At 33.3% G+C, this 21,732-nt stretch overlaps 1 pseudogene; it reads left to right on the top strand.

Annotated features, from left to right (window-relative positions):
- Positions 1 to 19,988: 19,988 nt before the first annotated feature.
- Positions 19,989 to 20,793, top strand: LOC105290067 (annotated as a pseudogene).
- Positions 20,794 to 21,732: the final 939 nt, after the last annotated feature.

Below are 21,732 nucleotides of genomic sequence, written 5' to 3' on the forward strand. Positions count from 1 at the left end.
TGAGGGAGAAAGAGGAAGAGCAGTTACTTCAATTCCTGGTGGCTTCCTAGTACCTGGCTGTAGACCCCGGCAAGGGCTTCTTGTAGCTGAAATCTGTAAGATATCCCTGCATTCCACTTTTTTGGTTTAAATTGTATTTGAATGGGTTTCTGTTTCTTATAACTAAAATAATCTTGGCTAAAATATTGTGGATTATTTAATACAGAAACATGTCAATTCAAAGTGTTGACTACACGTTAACGCTTTTTGGCTAACATGTAAAGTCAAGGACTGGAGTTATTGTGGGAATATGGATGGCATTTTGTCAAGGGTTCTCTCTAATATGCCTGCTTTATTTTGAAGTCATATATATTTCATAGAACATCCTGTCATCACCTCTAATTGTTACTTTTAACATGTGGTGATATGAAGTACGATATGATTATGGAATCAACAATCCTTTTGTGAAAGTATGCCCCTTTACTTGCCAGGAAATGACACTGACTCAAACCAAAGATAATAAAAAAGAAAAAAAGAATGGATAAAATCAGGGTCGGGGCAGAAAAATTAGAAACTGTGTAAAACCAAAAGAGGAAACCTGCAGATTATTTTATTTATCTGCTGAATAGTACAAGCTTTATATTTTTGCAACCATGTAGGATAAGGATTTCTGTGGGAAAAATGTTTAATTAAGAATGTAATAGGGAAGGCAAATTAAGATAGCCAATAAATATATTAAAATAAAGTAGAGAAGCTGAAAATGAACCAAAGCATTCATCTTCTTAAGTCAAAAGAAAAGTATATTACATCTAATGAAAGTAATTATGAAAGCAATAATGGATAAACTCTAGATCTTTTATGTAAAACATGCCCTATTAAAATAAAAATGAAGGAAATTTACATGAACTTACATGGAAAGATTTAGAAGGCATACTGTAAATTGAGACTCGTAAACTAGCAAGTTATAGCATCCCTTCATGTAAAATCAAACACACACATACACGTAAATTCCCAATAGGATGGAATCTTACATAGATACATGTATAAGTATTTCTCTTATAATATGTTTAAGTTAAAGAATAAAGAATATTATATGTATATATGTTAATCCCAATAAATGTAATCATCTATATAAAATAGACAATGTACTAAGACAATTTTTAAAGTGATCATGACTCTCAGACAAATAAAAAAATAAACACCCATCAAAACTTTATTTAATTCATTATTTAGTGAGAGAACACATAATATAAGGCCATTTAAAGAGAGTTGTAGATTAGTTGTATATAAGCAATGCTAGAAAAAGATTTCTAGATTAGATACAAAACTGTTTTATACCTGACAGTGCTATAAACCTATAGGGTTATCTATTCTACCAGAGGGAAATTATTTGCATCTTTACTGATTATAAGGTCTATAAGTTAATGAGGAATCTAGGACCTTTAATAAACAGTAAACTGTGAGCTGATTTAAATAGATTTCCTGAGATAATTATCATGTGACCTTTGGCCCCATATGGCATTGAAAGGATTTGCTACCCACCTTTATGCCTTATTGAAAGCCCCAGATGACTTTTCTGACAATATAGAATATCTACTAGAAACCTTCAGAAATTATCATGCTCAATCATGACACTTTAAGTGGGAACCAATCAGCAAACACAGCCTAATCACAGAGAAAAGCATTTGTAAATTCAGGAATAACTTATTATGCTCAACCCATTCTATTGATCAACTTCCCCACTAACAACCAATACTTTTTGACTAACTCATCCCAGCACTTAAAATCACTTTTGTTTAAGCAGAGTTTAAGTCAATCTCACTCCCTAATTAAAACGCTTTGAATAAAATCTTCTCTGCTTGTTGAACTTTTCCAGTGTAATTTTTATTTGATGGCCTTATTCATTAATATTGTTCACTTATTGAAATAAAACCTGTAAAATTATTTGGTATGAGGAAGTAGAGAAAATCATTCTCCAGGAAGATAAATGAAAGATATACAAAATAGAAAAGTGAGCTAAGTGGAGAGTTGCCATAAGTGAGGGAGAAAGAGGAAGAGCAGTTACTTCAATTCCTGGTGGCTTCCTAGTACCTGGCTGTAGACCCCGGCAAGGGCTTCTTGTAGCTGAAATCTGTAAGATATCCCTGCATTCTACTTTTTTGGTTTAAATTGTATTTGAATGGGTTTCTGTTTCTTATAACTAAAATAATCTTGGCTAAAATATTGTGGATTATTTAATACAGAAACATGTCAATTCAAAGTGTTGACTACACGTTAACGCTTTTTGGCTAACATGTAAAGTCAAGGACTGGAGTTATTGTGGGAATATGGATGGCATTTTGTCAAGGGTTCTCTCTAATATGCCTGCTTTATTTTGAAGTCATATATATTTCATAGAACATCCTGTCATCACCTCTAATTGTTACTTTTAACATGTGGTGATATGAAGTACGATATGATTATGGAATCAACAATCCTTTTGTGAAAGTATGCCCCTTTACTTGCCAGGAAATGACACTGACTCAAACCAAAGATAATAAAAAAGAAAAAAAGAATGGATAAAATCAGGGTCGGGGCAGAAAAATTAGAAACTGTGTAAAACCAAAAGAGGAAACCTGCAGATTATTTTATTTATCTGCTGAATAGTACAAGCTTTATATTTTTGCAACCATGTAGGATAAGGATTTCTGTGGGAAAAATGTTTAATTAAGAATGTAATAGGGAAGGCAAATTAAGATAGCCAATAAATATATTAAAATAAAGTAGAGAAGCTGAAAATGAACCAAAGCATTCATCTTCTTAAGTCAAAAGAAAAGTATATTACATCTAATGAAAGTAATTATGAAAGCAATAATGGATAAACTCTAGATCTTTTATGTAAAACATGCCCTATTAAAATAAAAATGAAGGAAATTTACATGAACTTACATGGAAAGATTTAGAAGGCATACTGTAAATTGAGACTCGTAAACTAGCAAGTTATAGCATCCCTTCATGTAAAATCAAACACACACATACACGTAAATTCCCAATAGGATGGAATCTTACATAGATACATGTATAAGTATTTCTCTTATAATATGTTTAAGTTAAAGAATAAAGAATATTATATGTATATATGTTAATCCCAATAAATGTAATCATCTATATAAAATAGACAATGTACTAAGACAATTTTTAAAGTGATCATGACTCTCAGACAAATAAAAAAATAAACACCCATCAAAACTTTATTTAATTCATTATTTAGTGAGAGAACACATAATATAAGGCCATTTAAAGAGAGTTGTAGATTAGTTGTATATAAGCAATGCTAGAAAAAGATTTCTAGATTAGATACAAAACTGTTTTATACCTGACAGTGCTATAAACCTATAGGGTTATCTATTCTACCAGAGGGAAATTATTTGCATCTTTACTGATTATAAGGTCTATAAGTTAATGAGGAATCTAGGACCTTTAATAAACAGTAAACTGTGAGCTGATTTAAATAGATTTCCTGAGATAATTATCATGTGACCTTTGGCCCCATATGGCATTGAAAGGATTTGCTACCCACCTTTATGCCTTATTGAAAGCCCCAGATGACTTTTCTGACAATATAGAATATCTACTAGAAACCTTCAGAAATTATCATGCTCAATCATGACACTGAAAACATTCCAATTAATGTCAAGATTATTGTTTTTCTACCATTATTCACTACTACTATGGAGAAATGTAGATTTTAAATTCCCCGTTGGGTCAATGTTAACTTTATTCACCTGTGCACACCCAAATGCCTAGTACAAAACCAAGTATTGTTCAAACTGAACATATTTATATTAATAGGCTGTATGCTCTGTAAGAGAAGAAACTAGAGCTATTCCATCTATCATTAAATACATTAAGAATAGTTCTTTGCATAGGGGGATGATCCATTGATAACAGTTGAATTTAGTAAATTAAGGAATGAATGAATTTTATCACCAATGCATTAAGAATTGTCCTAAACAGAGAGTAGATAACATGATTAGGCTAAAACAATCATTTTAAATTTAAGAAAAAAGTCAGTGTTGTGTAAGGAGTTGAGTAAAGATGAATCTCATCAATAAGCAGTCATAAGTGCACGTAGCAAGACATATGAGTGAATTGTCTTGGAAAGGAAGGGAATAAACGAAATTTAGACAGTCTGATAAAAGACCCCCCTCTCCCCTTCTTAATGATATTCTTAAAAGTATTTGATTTCATGGAAGAAAAACAAAAAGTGTCATAGCTGGAAGTATAGAATCTCTACTTAACTTACTGAAAAAAAAAATCTTCTCTTTCTTTACCCCAAATTTCCATACTTCAATAAGTAAAACAATACCCTGAAATTAGATCTGCCTTCCTTAAAACCATCCTACCTTAGATGTGTTACCTATCATTACTGCTCCTAGAGCATAGAAACAAACAGAAAGTAATTTATTATGTTCTTTCACTGTTCTTTCAGACCCAAATTATGGACCCATTCTTCCCTGTGTCTTGAATAAAATCCCTAACTTGTATGTCTCGCTACATTGGTGATAAAATTCCTTCAAAATAAATTTAGTCCTCATATCATGAGATAATTGTTAAGATAAATCAAGGTTTCTCAACATCAGCCTTACTAAAAGAGTTAAATAATTTTTTATGGAGGTGTGTCATGTACATTATAGAATGTTGAGCACATCTCTGGCCCTGACCCACTAAATACCAGTAGGAGCTTTCTCCAGCAATCCAAGTCTTGACCACCAAAAATGTCTCTAGACATGGCCAGTATTCCTTAGGGGGCAAAATTGCCCTGAATCCAGAACCATTGAGCTGAGACTACTTAAGATTTACTTGTGTTTCATGTCCTAGATCAGAGACTTTGATCTCTTGATTTAGAATATGGGATATGTGACACTAATTGTTTTGACTTCAATAGAGATAAACTCTAAGAGTCCTACCTTAATATTTTCTTATGGCTAATAAATACATTGTCTTCATCAGCTCAAATTTTCAATATTTCTGTAAGTGCTCTCTAAAAATTGTTGCCCTATTGGCTGGCGCCATAATGCTTTTCAGCCAGAAACCACTGGGCACATAGATTTAACCCTAGAAGTAGAACTGTCATGTATTAAGTCCCCAAAATTGTTCAGTTTTAAAGGAATTTTATTTCTTCGAAGCTGAAATTTCCAAATGGCTCTGCAGTGTGAGCCATCCCCAGAGGGAATAAAACCTTTTGTTCTCGTGTGTACACCCTCACACTGAAGACCTGTTCTTACATATACACTTACATCTTGCCCATTAATTGGGTTGTGCGCCCAGTTTCCATTTGGGGAAGAGGGTCTTCCACCAGCAAGTTGTCCAAGAATTCAGCTCAGTTCTGACATTTTCTATCTGGAGATAGCATCAGATTTCACAGATTAAGGGCTCAGTTCCACAAGACTGCCCACCACCCCCTCTTCAAATATTTCATATATATATGACAGATTTGGTCATCTATCTATCTATCTATCTATCTATCTATCTATCTATCTATCTATCTATATATATATATATATATATATATATATATTGTGCATAGTCATACATCTAAATGTACCTTTGGCATCAAAAGATTAAATTTGAGAATATCAGGAAATAAATCCACTATACCTGTATGTCCTATAAACTTATTTGTGAGGCTACTTACAATAGGATTAAGAAGAGAGTGAGTTGGGGAGGTATGTAGAGGAGAAATGTGATTGGATTGGATTGCAATATTACGAATATATATCTCTATAACATATTATCTAAGTATATTGCAGATATAGAAAACAAATGCATTTTATTTTAAATAGCTAAAAAATATTATGTGTATGACAAACATTGATTGTGGGGATTTGAGTGTTTGTGTGCAAAACTGAGCTCTCAAACCCATGACTAAGGAAAATGGCTCATTAGAAGGCTTATCTAGGTGAAATTAATGTTGTATTTTAATATATTTATAAATTTCAGATCTTAGTACATTGTTTTTAATAAAAATTCTTTTTAAATTGTGTAGCAGTTTTTGTTTTAATAGAACCTGACCACATTTGTTGATCTGAATCTTCATTAATTTATATCATAATCTTGTTAACAGACAACTGACAAAAAATGGCAAAATCATGACTTATCTAAATATCACATGATATGTGTCAAAGATGTTAACTCAATAATGAATGTGGAACCATTAAAATCAGTTCAATGTAGAATCCCAAAAAGCACATATACATAGGAAATAAATTCTGAAATGAATTTGCAAATAGATAAAATAAGGCCTATCAGCAGGGCAATAATCAATTGCATTTTACTAGATGTAATTTCTATTTTATGGACCAGAATCATTCACATTATAATTTTTTCACAACTTATTAAATTTCAAAATAGCTCAAAGACAATGGAAGATATAGGTAACCTGAATGAGTAATCTACAGAAAGCACTCATTAATTTTTTTCCACATTTTAAACTCATCTAATTTTTTTCTGACATTCTAAGATAAAATACTGTATTTCTTATATTATATTAATAATTTATTAAAGATTCTGAACTTTTGCATTGATAATTGCTTAAATATAAGAAACAGAGTTCATTTAATGTTATTACCCTCATGGAAATATAATAATCAATGCTTTTTATACAAATTTCAATAATTTATTGTATTATTTTGTTAAAGAAAGTAATACAAGAATGTTATGACAAGCTGCTCATCACTTGTAATATAAAATTTGAATGAAAGCAGATTATTAGGAATGTTTAAAATGGCAAATAGATTAACAAATACAAGAATCAGTTCTTTACACTAATGAAAATATAATAAATTCAATACTTTAAAATCAAATGGGCTAACAAATTTTAGTTTTACATTGAAATTTTGAATATTTATTTAAATATTTTATTTTGCAATTAACTTTTATAGATTTTGGCTATTTTCTTTATACTGATAGAAAAATATAAGAAACTATGTGAAACTAAAATATTTGATGCTGCATACCCATAGGGGTTTACGTGTTTCCTAAAGAGAACAGAAATCTGATGCAAAATTAGAAGAAGCTATTTAAGCTCAGATTTCTGTTCTCAGGAAACACTCTAAGTTGTCTGAATATAAATAGCACTTAGTAAAAGTGACTTTACATCTCAAAATGAAGAATGCAGTGATGTCAAATCCTCGGGTCAGAGGTTAAAAAATATAATCATAGCAGAACAAATTCGGAGTTGAAATTAGCCCAAAATAAAATTTATCTCACTGCACTCACTCTGTCAAGATCACTGCTCTATTAGTCGTACAGCAATACGTGCAATGAGGGTTCCCCCTAGTGGTCAGATGATAAAGCAACGTTTTAAGTGACAGTCTTAACACGTGTATGCAAATGAGAAAATGGGAATTTAAAAGAAAATTATATAAATAGAAGCAATATACAGAGTGATACATTGTGAAAAAACTAACAGATTAAAATTAAAAATGGAGAGGCTTCTCAGCTTCCCCACTGCTTCCATTCCCCAAGGCATCCAACTGGCTCAGCACACAGACTTGAATCCTACATGGTTGTATGTGTGAGTATTTTACCCAGTGGTTAGATATATTTTGTTCTTCGTTTTCTCAATTTTCAGCAGTATTCAAATCCTGGTGTGAAGTCTTTGGGTTAAAAAACAAACAAATGTGTATCATTGTGTATAGAGTGTTTTGTGTACTTCATTTCACTCTAGGGCTATGGTTTTTCATATTTTTCCTACTCTAAACTTGGTGTGGAGTCTTATGAAGTTTTTTTTCTCCTGTTTCTGTCTTTAGCCTTAATACTGCCATTAGGTATCTTCTTCTAGTACATAACCCACTTTCTTTGATACTTTTTCAAATTTTCACATATAGCTATTAAGTTTTCCTGGTTTTCTCAGAAGTTATCCTTTTTAAAAAAAAGATCATATTAGTCAGTTATGTTACTCTTCACCTATATAGTTGAAAGTTTCTTCACTACTTTGGAACTCTAAAAATAGGATAATTGCATGTATCAGCATATTTCTTTTTAAAAAGCCAGTAAACCTCGGTATGGAATAAAATACTTACATTTTGCTTTACAATATTTAAAAACAAGGTAAATGGTTCAATATTTAATATCTTTTTTCTCCAATATAATTGGGTTATTTGAGTATAAGGTTCAGATTTTCTTAGATTCTATATGAGACAAACAGTTTTGAAAACCAGTGCTTGGTTGTAAATGACATTTCAGCCTGAAAACAAGTAATTTTTTTTCTAATTTTAATTTTAACAAAAATATGAATCGCTTATCCAGCATTTGGAAGTGCTGCTAATATTCAATTCCATGTACCCTCCCCATCCTAATTATGGCTTATTTGATCTAAAGAATTCTTCAGCTCTCATAATAGACTTCATCAAATTGTAAAATAATATCATCTTCAATGAGCTATTTTAGCTATGTAATTCTCATAAAAAAGAAATTGAGGGGAAATTCTTTTATGTTAATTCATTCTAAATACCAAAAATGAAACCTAAAACATAAAAGACAGTGATTTCGTATTTTGAAAACCTTGAAATTTGACAACCTTTTTGAAGTTACAAATAATATGGCAACTTCAGACAATGTCTGAAATCACTTCCATTTTCTTTTCAAGTGAATATTTTGGAGCATTAGGAATAAAATGCCACACAAAAGTTTGCCAAGTGAGGTTAGGCTTTAAATATTTTAAAATAATGGGACAATTTATTTTTTTTCAGTTTTTCTACTAAATCTTGATAATGTGTTACTGTTTATTCTCATATATTTTAGGTCATCACTCTATGATTTAAAACTATTATTTTCTTTTTTCATCCTTAAATAAACTTTGCATTCTTTGCCTCAACCTTGATGAGGTCTAGACCTCCATGTGGTGTCATTATGTCATAGTTGCAAGTGACTCTATGAATAAAGTCAGGGCTCATGTTTGAAATGTGTGGCTATACACACACACACACAACAAAAACAAAGACTTTTAAGTAATGGAATTCTTCTAGACATAGTTGTGTGGAATTCCGCATATACTCACACATGCACACATACATACAGAGAGGAAGAGAGAGAGTATGTGTCAGAGGGTTACATTCACAGCCTAATTCTCAGCAGTATTTAGTCATTTCTTAAGATCTAGGTCAGAGGAAATGATCTTGCTTTAATACATCTCTCTTTTCTAGCTTTCAGAATTAGGATAAATACCTATACAATGTTAAAATAGAAGATATAAACAAGTTTGGAGAGGAAAAAGCAATTTGAGTTTGTAATACCAATAATATATACCAAGTCATATGTGCTTTGATCATTTATCAATTGATCAAAATGTCTTATCCAATAAGACACATTGTCTCAATTCTATTTCCTGGGCCATAGTTTCCTCATCCTGAAACTATAGTAGTGGACTAAATGATCCTTGATGTATCTGCCAGCTATAAAATGTGATCTTTTCATTGTGCTAGTCTGAGCTTAACTGTATATCTAACTATTCAACCTTAGTCTGTCTTTTTTACATAAAAGACTGCCATTTTGCTCTACACAGCTTCATGTTCAAGGGATAAGAGGATGGGAGGGGAGAGAGAGATCGACATTTCCAATTTCTCCATGATAAGTTTTTCCCACCAGATGAAATCACTTCATGATTTTCTACATGTCTGTACCTGTCCTACTCAATGCTCTTAGAAGCCAGTAATTTCATTTCATGATAGAATCAATTCTTTTATAAGGAGCTATTGTCCTCTTATTTGTTCCATATTGGTCTACAAATACCAAATTTCTTAAAGGATCACAATTTCTTTTTTTTTTTTTTTATAGAACAGTCAAAGCACAGTAGAGGAAAATGTAGAGTTTTATATTTTATGAAACAGTACTTTTTAAAAAAAATTCTAGATATTACTGTTTGATATTATTTTTAAGCTTTTATAAATAAGGCCCTAAGGTAAATGATGTACATACATTTATTGCTTTATAATATCAAGGCAGAGCAACTCAATCTTCTAAGGCTATCCTCTATGCGTTGTCATCTCTTCTTAAATAGTAAACCCTATTGCTTGGGTTAAATTGCCTGCCCCTTCCTCAGAACCCCATCTGTGGCTGTCTTTGGTGTGTCCATCCTAGTATTTATACATCACTGCCATTCATATTCCATGTGGATGGCACTGACAGTGATTGTTTCCTGTATATAAATAGAAAAAGAAAAGCCCACAATAAAACAACGCTTGTCAAAGGCTGCAGCCAATAATTGAAATCCAGTTGCATTTGCAGCTTGGCAATTCTCGATTTTCAAAAAGAGGTCTCTTTGCTGATAGCTTCATGCCAGGCTGATCTGTCTGACACTGTTATTTCCCAGAAGTTTACCTGTCTGACACATAGTGCAGAGCTATCCTTTGGCAAGTGTGCACCTCTGCACTTGGACCAAGAGGGATAGAATTAAACTTACTGCATATAAGCATTTATTTATTTAGTTGACAGCTGTTACAAAGATAAGGTCATGCCTGTATAGCAGTGCTTGAGTTAATGAAAGCTGATTAAATGTGTGAATTAGGGAATGGGCCTTTGCATTATAGAAGGGATTATTTATATCACAAAAGAATTTAATACAGAGTTCCATTAAAAAGTAACTAGTGCTTTTAAAGTGATTCTTTTCTTCAAGTCTCTTGGTAAAACTTAAGCACATATATTAAAGTTCCCCAGCACTACTTTTTTCTAACTATATATTGTTAGCTACATTTTACATATATGTGTGTGTGTGTGTGTGTGTGTGTGTGTATGTTGTATATACACACACATATATATTGTTAGCTACATTTTATATATATATATATATTGTGTGTGTGTGTGTATATATATATATATACACATATATATATATATTGCTTTATATATATTGCTTTATATATATATTGCTTTATATATATATGCTTTCAGGAAGAAAGATAGATATTATATGGCAGCAAAGATAATTTTGTTATAGCAAATGGTATATTAAAAGAATGCAGGTCTCCTTTAATTTTGAAATCTTTTGCTGGAATATTAGGATTAATAAGAATTGATTTTTATGTTTGCATTAGCTTTTCTGTTCCTGGAAACTAAGAGAATACTTTGAGTCGGAATCAGATCTCTGAATTAGTTTTATTAATAAGAGCAGCAGTAGTATACAGCTTAATTAAATTTCGAACCCAGGAAAGGAATTTTCATGAGATCTGACAACTAAAAGGGCAGAAGGGGAAAATTACAAAAATGTTCCAAGCTTCTGTGAATGAAAGACAGTTTTATAGTGATCTTTACAGTATTTTATTTTTCACTAGGTTTCTTGAACCTAGATGACTTACTTGGGTGTGGAATTCAAATAAACTCTTTAGAAAAGATTTGAGTTATATGAAATTAGCTGTACTATATTTTGAATCCTAAATCTATATTCAGTGCTTCCTGGGAGAAGAAATGTCTTGATTCGAAGGTGGTTTTGCTGTTATAGGAGATACATTCTCCAAAGTGTTTCCAGCAGAGACCTGGCTTATAACAAATCTACTTATCTAACAAGTGGCAGTAAGGAGAGAATGAAGCTGCATTGTCATCTTTGTGTGCAGAGAAAATAGGACTTGGAGTAAGGGTATCTAGTTCATTGTCACAGCTCTGCTACATGACCATGAAAAGTCACCTTAAAGTCTCTGCACTTTATTTTCCACATGGGTTAGATGAGGGTTACACCAGCCCTACGCAGCTCACGGATTGTTGTGATGACGATCAGAAAACTGATTTGAAACCATTTGAAAATACAAGGATAATTTCTCAGAAGTAGTCTGAGAACAGGAAAAGGAGTTTAAAACCCATTTAAACAGAAAGAAAATACCATCAGTACAATAATTTTGCTTTTTAGAAGAACTTAGTACTTCATCACTGTAGGTCATCTTTGACATGCAGAGCTATCATTATTCCCTAAATAGCCTCTCTACAACTTGAAACTGAAAAATAAAAGTTCCATATATTCCCCCAATGCTCCAGTATCTACTAAAAAAAATGGGTGGGGAGTTATATTTTATAGACATATTCTTAGGGTTTCACAATTTGATCACAATCCACATAAAACAGGCTCTGGGAATTATACACAAATTAAATGAACCTACCTTGACAGAAAAGGCAAGACAAAACAAAACAAAAAACAACAGCAAAACAGTATTCCAGGGACAACAGATGTGATAAATTAACCCTCTCATGATTTTCTTCCACCATTTCCTGTTTATTTGTAAATTAAATGTCCTGATTGATGGAGCATGTTGTCCTCAAGATTAGTCTCAATTGGTTAGAACATGTTGCCTGAGAAGCCAGAGATAAGACTTTATGGCACCAGTAGAGCTGATGACTTTTCACTGTTCCATAGCTTGGGTGGATCAGAACAATGCTATCAACTCTCAGAGAGCAGGTCAATTCAGTGGTCTCCTACTACGGGTCAATGGCATCTACATGGTAACAGAACTGACACAGAATGCAACCTCTCATCGTTCCTTATTGTGCTCTCCTATTTTACATACATCTTCATAGGATTTCCTTGAGGTTTATATTATTCTGCTAATATTCTAAATAATTCCCCTTGAAAGAGGTAAGTCCTTCATATTTTTTATGCCTTAACCAATTCATACAGGTTATTCCTTTTCTTCTTTATTTGTCGCTGAAATTATTTTACTTTATCTTATATCATTTTTATGAGTATACATATACGATACATATATGTGTATGTGTATATATATATATATATATACACGTATGTAAAGCTTGTTTCTGTGTGTCTATCTTGATCTTTTACCTCTCTATGTATTTATTCTGAATATCACATATATGACATAGCACACATGTATTTAATATAAACATATAATTCATTTTCTCTCTATGTATATTACCATTATTTATTTAAAGTGCATGTATATGTAATATATTAAGGTATTAAGTCACATATTCATTAATTTTATTGATAATTTCTTTAATTTTACATATTCAGTATTTAAATATTTAAAATATTTTACTTATTTATATATAAAATAAGCTTTATGACTAAAAATTTGTTTCACAATTTTATTTCTCCATTTTTTTCTATGATTTATATTAGGAAATTCTTACTTTTGATTATGACATTCTTGATCCCAATATCTTCAGTGGGAGAAAATATTTAATATCTCCAGCTTACCAAATTTGTTTTTTTTTGTGTATTTGTGCATGTGTGCGTGTGTCTTAACATATAGAAAATATGTAGGCCAAAATAAAAACATATTGTGTGTGTGTATATATATGCGAAGATATTTATATTTTGCTAAAGCACTGGTTTCCTTTTCTTTCTTTCTCATATTGAACCAAATAAATAAAAATCTTTCTTTGTGTTTCATTTATTCATTAGAAATATAGTTATTAGGCCTGGCTCTAATGTCAGATAACATGTTGGGTTATAAAGATGATACTGATGTTTATAAGTTGGGAGTCCTGGCTTCTTTATTTCTATATGACCTTCCAGATATTTGGGAGTGATCTGTCTTTTTTCTTTTCTCTGTTCTTTTGAGCATGCATTTGGCCTAAAATGCTTCCTCAAACTTTGATTTTTGCTTCTTGTCTAAGCTCATTTGCTAATTTCCTTTCACTGTTTGGAGTTTTCTTTGAAATCTTTTGTAAATGAACTAGTATGATCTGGTTAAAACTTTGAGTTAACAGTCACATGCATTATATTTTGTGTTGGTTCAGTTCTTTAAAAAATTCTTTTATAAAGTGTAGTATGTGCTGGCAAAGCTAAACAAAGCCAGACACGAATGAAAATGGTAAGGACAGATTTTAATCAGTAATATACTGCTGCAGTAAGGACAAGAGCCAAGTATGAACTCAATTCAACTTTGATTTGTACAGAGGTAACTGGCCATTTTAAAGGGCAAATGAGGCAATAGGGAGGAAATGAATGGGGGCTCAGTAGAGTCAAGGAAGCGAAAATTACAAAAAGTGGAACAGGGTAGTTGGTCCATGTGCAACAAATCTGGGTTCGCTAACTGGTGCTTATCAAAGTTTGGCCCCTACCCTCCCACAGAGAACTGGAGACAGAGACTCTGTCTTCAGGTGTTGGCTAGAAAAGAAAAAACAAACAAACCCCCAAACAGTAAATTCCTTTGGCAGCCTAGAGTTATCTCAGGCAGGCCTACTTTAAGCGGGGCTAGGATCATCCTAGGGATATATGCTTGAGCTGTTAGAAATTTTGTCATTGTTGTTCAAGTCTTTATAGGCCAAGGTTAAAGCCTATTTGAGAAGAGGGCTCCGAGGAGCCTGGCTAGAGTTTGGTCAAGGGGAGAATCTTTGTCTGTGTTTATGTAGGAAATTTTCAAAATATGCAGGAAGACAATTAAAGCTTTCACGTAACCAACCGAAACCAAGACCAATTAACCAACTTGACATTTTTACATATTTCCTATTCTTTTACATAGTCCCTATTTTTTATACATTCTACTTCCATGGACATAAAACTCTAGGATGAGGATTCTAAAAGTGAAGGATAGTATTACCCTGGGACAGCAAGTCCCACAGAGTGAAGGGTTTTTCAAGGAGAACTAATTGAATGTCCCTCCAACAGTATGTTTAGTGACATGAATCTCGGGGACAAATGTAGCACCAGTAGTAGGCATATTGCATGGTGCTATTTTAGAAGAAATTTGTCTAATTGGGCTTCTGCTAGAAAATATGTGGGCTTTTTAAAGAGATAGTTCAGAAGCCAGAGTTTGAGGTGAGAACAGGATTAGCCTGTCGAAGTAGAATCAGTTTGAGCATCAAAATCAGGAACCCACATGGCATCCTCCAGAGAAAGCAAGAATATTCCCATGTAAGAGTGTTTCTACCTTAATTAACCACAAAGCCAAAAGAATGCATGACAAGTCAGACAAGGAAGAAGTGCTGCTTGGCTGTCCCTGCTTTCCTTACCACCACAACCTGCCCCCCACCCCCCACCCCCCCGATCCTTGAACCAGGATGGTCTGGAGCAAAGGAGATTAGTAACCTAAAGCCTCACCCAGTTAGGAAGTCTAGTGACGAGTATCATACTCTAATTTTTATAATCAAGGCTGGGATTTGTTAGTTAAATTGACCTGTAGCTTTCTATTATTTATGAGTGACATGAAAAGGTAGGGGCATCTGCAAGTATTCTCAACCAATGGCCCAGGAGAAATTTCCCCCTTTGAATAAAGTTTAAAATGACAAAACTAGGTAACAAAACTCAAGTTTCTGCAACATACGAACCATAAATACATATCAGTATATCAATATTTATATCAATAGGTAGCTACTTATGGTTTTAGACGTGTGTTGTAGAACTGAGTTAAAATGTCTATCTAATTTCTCATCTGTGTTATTTCCGAATCTTCTTAAATATCTTGCTCTTCTTCTAAGTCTTTTTTCCTTTCCAATATATTCTGCACGAAAGCATGTTGGATTGCAAGTTTAACTAACATACCTCCTTACAGTAGCTTCTTCTCCAAATCGGGTCATCTTATGAGAGAAAATGAAAATAAAACCAGAGCATCATTTGTTTTAATATCAACAGTTTCCCAAATGTGATTTAAGGAAGAAAGTAGTTCTGCTCTGTATTAGCTAGGCATTTTTAAGTGGCATGAAATTTAACACATTCAGGGTCTTTCTAGTCTCTGGGACAATGTGTTTGTTTTTGTTTGTTTATTTGGTTTTTGTACCTGCGTCCTGAAAACAAATACTACTATATTAAAAGAAGTTGTCTTTCATTATGAAGTTATATCTTTAAATATCTTCAAATCATTGGATGCTATAAGCCTTAAATATAAAACAAGTTTATAGAAATTGACTTCAATTCAGTAGTTAGGACCCAAGTGAAAAGCCTGTTTTTGAATTGATGGCACAATAGACTTTTCACTATGTAACTGAAAATGTTTCATGTTCCTAAATGCATGGGCACTTTAATTAGGAAGCAAGATTGGATTTAGTTATTGTCAGAAATGTGAATGCTGATGACCATAACTTTGGAGCAGTCTGGGGTACTGCATGAGGTCCCCAGTCTTTGCTTTCTGTTGAGTGAGATCAGCTCTGCTCTCTTGTACAAGTTAACAGCTGGCTTAGGCAGTTATAGACGGAGTTTTCAAAACACTCAATTAAGAGTAAACTGAAGATGTGAATAGAGTAATCTTCTTATAAGTGTTCAGTCTCTTCGTTCAATCAGAAATCTAGAGGTGGGTGGATTCTGGCTTTGGTTCAGCAGCTACTTCAGCTGGTTACATCTGTGGTTTGTATAACAGTCTTGGCCTTTCTCCTCTGATCTCAGTATTTATGCCATCACACCCACCTTTTAGGTAATAAGCAGAAAAAAAAAGTAGAAGAGCAAAAAAGTTTCTCTAATAATCCGTAACCTTCTACTTGGGTTAATATTTCACTGTCCATGCACACCTACAAAGAAAACTGAGAAATGGAGCTTTTTAACTGGGCACATTGCCACCTCCAATAATCTTGTTTGAGGTGGTGGTGCTGCTGCTGAAGGGGGTTTCTCTTAGAAGGAAGAAGGAGGAAATGATAATTGTTAGACAATTAAAATTCTCTGCCATTGGCCCCAGTTTGCTGGCCACAAATACTAGAACATGGCCTGACTGTTCTCTACCTGCTTACTGTACCAGGAGTAAGAAAGCTCGAACCCTCAATGGCACTCCTGTCTGGAGGCCTCTCTCATCTTCATGAAAGGCAAAAGGCAACAATCAAGTTTGTAATTGTTTTATTTATACCCTGTGCATGAATGTATTAAAGGTCTCCATTCAGATATCACTCAATTAGGGAAAAAAGGGATCTATTCTCAGTTGAAACTTTTGAACCAGATAAATTGCTTTATATCAGTCTAATATAGTTAAAATTGATGAGTGTTCTTCTAAGAATAACAGAGCAATAGAAAAGAGTTTTAGAATTTCAGAGCAACTCTTCATGAAAGTGAAGCACAATTGTGTAGCATTAAAAATGTTTTAAGCAGGGCAATAGCATAGTGATAAGGTATCTTGTTAACCTCCTGCAACGTGGGTCTTTTGCTACCTCTTTTAGTCAACTCTACTCTACCACCATTATCGGATTCACTGACTCTGACTTTGTTCTTTAAATCAATCTGTCAAATATTTTTCTCACTATTTCAGTATTTTTTAAACTGCATTCATGTAAATCTGGTGTTCTATGATATGTTAATAAGATCATTTAAAAATCAACCTAAGATCTACAGCCAAACTTTTGGGTATTATTTGCCATAGAGATTCACAATTCTTATTTGTATCTTAAACATTCTGAAAAACTTTGTAATAAATAAATCTATTCAACTTAATTTAGCCCAGCATTTCCCATATTTGTGTTAAGATGAAAATTGCTTATGAATATTATGTGGATAGTTCCTTGGAAGATATTTAATTTAAAGTTTATTCTACTTCAAGGCTTATACTTATTTATACCTTCCATTTCCTTTAGCATCTATATATCATCAGATTTAATATTCCTCTGTATTTTAAGACAAAATCCAATAAAATATTTGTACACATTACTGACAGATTCTTTTTTTATCCAGGCAGTTAAGCCTAGTCCAATCAATTATGATTTGAGTGATAGAGCCACATGTGACAAAGTATGGTAAGCTGTATATAAGACACTTCTTCCAGGAAGGCACTTCACGAGGGAGCTGTGGAGTGCTGCATTCACTTGGGATCATTCACTTTTTTTTTTTAGCACACACACTCTGATGTTCCCAATAAGTCCAAGGCTATGGTCCCCCACGATACACTTCTATAAATAGCAAGTCAGATTTGGGAGAATAAATTGAATGACGTGTCACCAACATTTCTCAATAAAATAAGGGGGAAAGTTTAACTGTAGCCTGCATAAAAATTACATATAAATTTACTTAGCTTTGGGGTCCTCTTGGTTGAAATACATTTCCAAAGGGGGAAAAAAAATCAATATTAAACTACATTTGATATATTTCTTTGCTAAAAGCCACAACTTCCAGTATTCTAAAGAGGAATGATTTATAACTATTACATTCAACAAAATGTTCTTTTTGGCCCTGAAATCTGATAATTTGGTTTTACATGGTGACTGTGCTTCCAGAAATAAAACTCCTGTCCATCACTATTATTATTATCAAGGATAAGCTGAGAAGTGCTATAGAAAGCATAGCACATTTTCACTGCTTTACTCATGTGTGATAATTGCAAGAGTTTTGCAAATGTATTAGCTACAGAAAAAAGAAGAATGAAGTCCTTAAAGCTGTTTTAGGTAGAAATGAGCAAGGAACCTTGGTTCTCTATCTTGGGAGCACTTTTCTTGGTATATACTCTGTGTAATATATTTCCTCTTGGCCTTGCAGATATATTTTTGAATATTTCAGCCTGAAAACATTTTCACTGCCTTGCAAATGTTTTATCAGCCTGCCTCCCTCCCCACATTAGAACCTGATACATATTACAAATGAAGGTTAGAGAATGAAAACATAGTCCTCATTTTTAATTTTAACTTTTTTTTTTTTTCTGGATAGATTATGGTGGTGTATTTACACATTGATATCATATGACAAAAAGACACTTGCTTTATCATTTGTAAAAATGTATCACTCTGGTGGGGGATATTGATAATGGGAAAGACTATGCATATGTGGGGATAAAGGGTATATGGGAAATTTCTATACTTCTTGATTTTGCTGGGAACCTAAAACTACTCTAAAAAATAAAAGTCTATTTTTAAAAAAGAAACTCTTAGACACATGTCCTACTGTGAATGAATTAAAATCTTTAGGTTCTTGTATAAGAATTGTTAAGGAACTAAAGTTGGTTATAGAATGAAAGACAGGAGTAATTCTAATTATATTACTGTTTAACAGCCTTGGCGGCCCACCTAATGCTGAGCTACAGCTGCCAAGAAAAATATACAATAATTTTATATCAGAAGTAGAAATTTCTCCATATTTCTTCTCGAAAGAGGAATCAGTTTTCCAGTCATACTGCAATTAAGCAGTTTCTCTTTTTTCGACAGAGGAGATCATAGTATCAATCTCCTATCTACTTAGCTATAGAACAATCATAAGTCAGGCACACACAAAAAAAAGCAGAAAATTAATCCCACAGAGCACGTAGAGTTCAGCTAAAGAGAGAGCAAATATACTAAATAAACATAGAAGATATCATTTCTTAACTAATTATTGATAATAAGAATTTGTCAAAAAATAATGAAAGGACTCAACTTTAAAAATGTTGTTGATAAAAAGTTGACACTTAAATGTTCCTTAAAAACGTTATGTGAACAAAGGTTGAAAACACTCTTCAAGAAGTGGTGAATAGGACGTGGTTCTATAGTGTAGCGGTTAGCACATCTGCTATACATGCAGAAGGTCCTGGGTTTGAGTTCCAGTGGAGCCACAGTCCATGGTCTACGGCCATGCCACCCTGAACAAGCCCAATGTCTGATCTCGGAAGCTAAGCAGGGTCGAGCCTGGTTAGTTCTTGGATGGGAGACCACCTAGGAAGACCAGATGCTGTAGACATAAATTAAAAAAAAAAAAAAATTAGGGAATAATCCAGTACACTAGAAAGTGGCATCCCAATGGTGAATGCCTCATCTCCCTCTCCAGCCTGGGGACCCCACCCCATCTCGTCCATCCCGCAGGCTCCTGGCACATCCAGCACCTGGCAGGCTCATCCAAGAAAGTAGTCAACACTTCCGGGAGACAACATAAGGAATTCATCTTGTTACCAGTGACTTTTAAAAATTTGTGAAATTTAAGAATTGTAGCTGCAATACTGATTCATAGATCTTCAAAGAAAGCAGAGAAGATAGGATTTACAAAAGGTGAAGATTTGGGCGAATTTGAATACTGATACTTTGTGAACTCTAAAACAGGAGCTAGAAATTTAACGGTGAACAAAACAGTTGAGTCCTGCTCTCACAGAACTTAAAGTTTAGTGAGGAAGAAAAAAAACAAATGAGCAAGTAACAAAGACTTGCTTGAGATGTGGTGGTTTCAGCAAGGCCTCAGTTTCCTTCCTTCAGTCCATGTAATTTGGACCCTGCTGCTTTCATATTTTCATACAATCCTTCCATAACCCTCGACCATGTTGACTCTGCTTTGATTTATATCAGTGACAGTGGTACATAAGCTCCAGAAAAATACTTGTTTGGGGCAATATCAAATAGTGCTGCAGTTTTATACGTTGCTACCGTTTATGTTCGTTGTAATCAGGTTCAAGTTCTGAATCTTAAAAGGAATTGTATCATCAGACTAAACAAGTTCGGCTTTGTACTTGGATTGCTGAGTCGTTCAGGATTTTCTATGGTGGCAAACTTCCAGAAAATAACCTTTTTTATTGTACCTGTGTGTGGAACTGTGCTCACCTTTGGTATGGGCTCATTATACATGTTCATTCAGACCATCCTTTCCTATCAAATGCAGCCCCAGATTCATGGCAAACAAGTTTTTTGGACCAGACCGCTGGTGGTTATCTGGTGTGGAGTAAGTGCATTCAGCATGCTGACTTGCTCACCGCTTTGACACAGTGGCAGTTTGGGCACAAATGTAGTACAGAAACTCCTCCGGAATCCCGAGGACAAAGGTTATGTATTTCACATGATCATGATTGCAGCAGAATGGCTTATGTCATTTTCCTTCTTTTTTTTTTCTCCCCTGACTTATAGTCATGATTTTCAGAAACTTTCTTTGGGGTGAGAGTCAGTTTACATGGATTAACCCTCCATGATGCTGCTCCTTGCCCTGTTAACAATGAACAAATGTGACTACTTTCCAGAGATTTACGATGAAAGGATAAAGTATTTCTGTGATGATTATGATTCGCAAGGATTGCGAAGGTATTTATAAAATTATTTGTTCTGCTCTGAAATTTTCAACCAACTAATCAAGGCTGACAGTGATATTGATGGAGACTGATAATCAAAAGATATGAATTAGGCCATTTGGTCAGTTATTTTAAAGGATATCTTCAAGAGGACTACGTAAAAACATCTATGCTTATCCTTTTCTTTATACCAGAAAATAAAACCAAAGAACTGCAATAAAGAGAAGTAGCATCCCAGCAGAGATGATGTAAGCTAAGAAGAGTACAATACAGAGACTTGACCAAACAAATAAATAAAGAATTCATACGAGACGAAAGGAAATATAAACCACTATTTTGTCATCACTTTAAAGATTTGCACCGATTATAAAGAACACTGATGTTTAATTTATTCATTTATTGATGTTTAATTCATTTATACCATATTTAAGGTAATCAAGTAGTCATTATATATGGTTTTAGTTTGAGAGTATGCATTCAATCAGTTTTGGTTATTTGTTTGGTTATGTTTATTTGTGTGTCTTCATAAGTCTCATGTTATAGAACACCTCCACATAGAATTACAGATAGATAAGCATATCTAAGTGAAAGAAGAATACTATTATAGTCAGAATTCTGAAGACAGATGAACAAAATGAAGATAAAATATGTTTTAAAAAACTCTTGTCTTTTTTTCTGTACCTCCCACATAATATATGGTTTGATTTTAACATACCTTGAGAAGTTGTCTGCCAACACTATATATTATGCCCCATATATACTATGTGACTTGAAAGACCTTTTGTATTAAGGGAGGACACAATACAGGGATTAGTAAAATATGGTCAGTTTTTTCTTTTTTGGTAAAGAAAGTTTGATTAGAAGACAGCTATACCGTTATTTCACATATTATCTATGGCTGCTT

This window comes from Pteropus vampyrus, unplaced genomic scaffold, assembly GCF_000151845.1.
Source record: "Pteropus vampyrus isolate Shadow unplaced genomic scaffold, Pvam_2.0 Scaffold31, whole genome shotgun sequence".
In the NCBI taxonomy this organism is placed as follows: Eukaryota; Metazoa; Chordata; class Mammalia; order Chiroptera; family Pteropodidae; genus Pteropus; species Pteropus vampyrus.